At 37.1% G+C, this 3905-nt stretch overlaps 1 long non-coding RNA gene across 2 annotated transcripts in view; it reads left to right on the forward strand.

The window, feature by feature from the left end:
* The window catches only part of LOC133666875 (uncharacterized), a 33079-nt gene extending 29977 nt beyond the window's left edge, over window positions 1-3102 (forward strand). Inside the window, exons 2-3 of one of the 2 annotated variants that reach the window (XR_009831669.1) lie at window positions 99-176; window positions 268-3102. This is a non-coding gene — a long non-coding RNA (uncharacterized LOC133666875). Of the gene's footprint in view, window positions 1-73; window positions 177-267 lie in introns of both variants that reach the window. The other variant, XR_009831670.1, reaches the window with a different exon arrangement.
* Window positions 3103-3905: the final 803 nt, after the last annotated feature.

Genomic DNA, 3905 nt, shown 5'->3' on the forward strand with positions numbered 1-3905 from the left:
GTTGAGTATTAAGTATTGGAGGAGGTAACGAGAGTGAAGGTTGTCGTTGCTCGTTTAACGTCTCGCTTTACAGGGTAACAGATTGGTCGATTTTCTAGATGAAAATGCGGCAACGTGTCTCAAGGATGGATGTACGAGGGTGCAATTTTGGGATGCTGCATTTCGTACGAAACGAGGTGAAGTTAAAAATTGTATTATAGATCTCTTTTTATTTTAATTTCTCAATTAGATGATCAAATTGATTTGAAATTGTTATATTATTTCTAGAATGATTGGACGCGAAGGCAGCAAGATGAGATATTGGTAATCCAACGGCGGAAGTGTTATAACTTGGCGTTTTAAATTATTTTTTATTTTTCATCGACATTTCCTATTTTATTGCGCTTCATCCAAGGATAAGCTCCAATGCTTTTATATCATCTCTTAAGAAATCCATCTCTTAATGTGTTGCTCTAAATAGTTGTTTACTGTAGCTATAGTTGATCGTCTCATAAAGATCTCCAATCGGTAAAAAGCTTTTTTAATTTTCATTTTGAAAAACGAACGGACCAGACATTTCATTTTCTTAAAAATTTCTATCGATTTAAGTCCTTTTTCTCTTATGGAGAATTTTTAATATCGCGGATTTCTTCGCCAGCACGTAAGAGTTGAGCGAGATTGTGAAATATTCCGTCACGAAGTATATGTGAAAAATGAACGAGATTGTGAAATATTCCGTCTCGAAATCGATACGAGATAAAAGAAAAAAATAATAATCGAATAAAAGATTAATCAAAACACAAGAACAAAAGAATATTTCAAAATCACACAAACACAAATACTTTCCACTCTTAAATCAGAATCTAAACTAAAAATTCTATAATACCGATCTTGAAAAATCCCTCCCCCTTCCCCTCCTTATCTCCATGCATCTCCATCATCTTTCGCAAATCGACTCCCCCACATTTTGCGTTTCGAAGCGGTCCATCTTTTTTCGAGAAGATAAACAGCGAAAGATAAACCGCTCGAGGCGACGATTTCGAAATCCTCCTCTGAAACAGAAAGCGCCTTGGTCGACGGTCGAAAATTCGTAGCCAGCAACGCAGGGATGATAATTCGAACCGGTGTGTACCGCAACACAAGATGGGAGGGGGAATAATCGGGGTACGAAGTATCGATCAAATATGTTAAATCGAACATGCGAGGTGGAACGTCGGTTCCGTGGAATCGGAATTAATCGCAGGCATCGCGAGCCTCCCCGATCGGTCGTGTAATCAATTGCATATTCAACGGCACCGGGGGGCGGAAAAAAAAAAAAAAAAGAGCACGGCAAAACCCGGGCCAATATCAATTCATCAAGGGTTAAGGGATAATTCGCAGCGGCATTGCGGCGTCACGTGGCCGCCGATTATTGCTCGCGAAATGAATCGTAAATTTTCCATATACAAAGGGAGCTGGGCTGGGTTGGAGGAACCAAATGCGGTGGTTTTGAATTCGCGGGAATGGAAAATATAGAGGTGAGAGGAAAAATTTCGCGCTGCGTGCAATATCGCGGGTATATAAATTGGCGAACTGTTGCGGATAAACGTTTTAATCGCGGTGTTAACCTCCGCCTCGTGCGGGGCGGCTCCTTTTCCTTTTTCTTTGTCGGATTATCTTGCAAGCGACGGCGGTGGGACACTTTTAATCAGTTAAATATTTGTACGTTTGGTACATAGGTGCGTGGCGGTTCGCCTCGTTGGAAGAAGAAGCGGCTTCTTAGTGCTAACGTTTTGTTCCCGCCGACCGGTTATTTGCTACTGCAATTAAACGCGTGATAAGTTTGGTGGATGGAAAAATATTTTTAAATTTATTTTCGGTATGGAATGTGGGATGCAGCGGTGAAAAAAGGATGAAAGTAATAACAAATTTCGGCACGGAATATTTCTGTTTATTTATTGAATCGATCGAAACGTCGCGTGTATAATTTACAACGTAAGAAAGGAAATATTTGATCTCGAACGATGATACATCATCGCTTTAGATTTTTAGGAAATTAATGTCCGATTCCTTAAGGAGATTAAATCTGAATTTACTTCATCCTTAAAATATTCTAAATAAATATACAACGACACTATGCGTTTCCGTGTGATGGATACATTCGATGAGGAAATATATAAGCAGAGTGTTGACACGTTGATGATTTTTTTCACAAATTTTCAAACTCGTCGATGTTTTACAATAGTTCAACACTTGTTCGAGATACGATGCATCACATAAATCCCGTATAAATAATAAAACGAAATCCCTTAAGCTACTGGATTACGAGACGCAACTGCTGTTCAATATCAAGATGTCAGAACACGATACGTACAATGTTAATCTCGTGCTCGCAAGGTCGGTCCAATCATCGTCGCTGGACGTCGTCGATTTAATCCCGCGAAATCTCGTCCTGTCTTGTAATACTGATCGACCAGACGTCCTCGCAAAAACGAGTCGAATGTAATTAAGATATTAATAACTCGTTCACGAGAATAGCGGGAATCTGCATCGAGTGGCCTTGGATCGAGTGGAAACGATTTCATGCGAATCGAATCAAGCTGTTCGCGTGTCATCGAGAGAACTACTCTCGAATTTTGTTAATCGAACATAACGGCGTTCCTTTGAAAAATCGCCTCCCAAAAATTAATCTACGCGATCGTCCATTTGCGTCGAGACGAAATTATTTTCATGGGAAAAATTATAAAATTGTGAATTTTCCTTTTTTCTCGTGAAATTACTTGAGGAAATTGATTAGATTGAAGGGACAAGCGATGGAAAGGAATCACAAATGGAACGTCAATCGAATAATTCGGTTTTGAAGAATTAATCCGTGATCGTGAGAGCTGATCGAGATGAAATTAAGAGGAAATTGCTGTTTCTTGATTGAATGGAGATCGAGACACTTTTTTTTAATAAATATTACTTTTTATATACTAAAAGATTTAAATTTATGTTTATTATTCGGTAAGATTATTTATATTAATATTAAGATATTATCTGTTGTTTGTTACTTGATACACGAAAGTAATTATTTAAGTATAGTCTTGTTCCTTGTAACATGTGAAAGTATAAATCTCTCGTTATGAAACGAGCATAAATGCATGTTACAAGATTTTTATCTTCATTGATAATATTAAATCTTCCTTTCCTTATTAATTTATAAGATTTTGATTAAGAAATTCTTAATTCTAATCTCTTAATGCTTAAACTGTGAATTTCGATAAAATCGTCAATTCATTTTAACCATTGCTGAATAAATAAATACCAAATGCAGTAAACACCAAGCATGTTAATTAAAATAAACCATTCGGCTAAGAATCTAAACGTTTAAAAGTTATTTTAGAAATTTTAGAATTCCAGGAAGTATGGAAATTAATAATCTTTCGATTCTGAAATTTATCAATAGAAATAATTTATAGTTGTGTGCTAACATTCATTTTATTTTAAATTCAGCATTGGTACCATCCTTGAAAAGAAACAATAGTGTGATTTTCACTACATGTACGTCTTTTAAAACACCATTTTATACGTTTTTACATTCTCGCCAATAAACTTTTTCTCCCTTTTCTTCCGCAAAACCAACCAAATACACATAGTTGTCGCGTATTTCGAAACTTAACGCTCCCATTTTTTCTCACCGAACGAAGTTTATGAAGCTATAAAGTACCCTGAAACTCCTCCCAAGACATTACCCCTTTAATTTTACAACGTACACATTATATGTAATTATTCACGGTCGTTATACGCTCGCAAGTGGCCAAGCAAATCCCTCTCGCATGTAACATGTTTAAATTTCAACCATTCGGTGTTTTCCCCCTCCTCCCCTCCTCCTCCTCCTCCTCCCCGATAACGATGCACGAGCTCGACAAAATTTTATTTCAATTAGCCTAAATTTTCGTCGAATC

Source organism: Apis cerana, linkage group LG10, assembly GCF_029169275.1.
Source record: "Apis cerana isolate GH-2021 linkage group LG10, AcerK_1.0, whole genome shotgun sequence".
NCBI lineage: Eukaryota > Metazoa > Arthropoda > Insecta > Hymenoptera > Apidae > Apis > Apis cerana.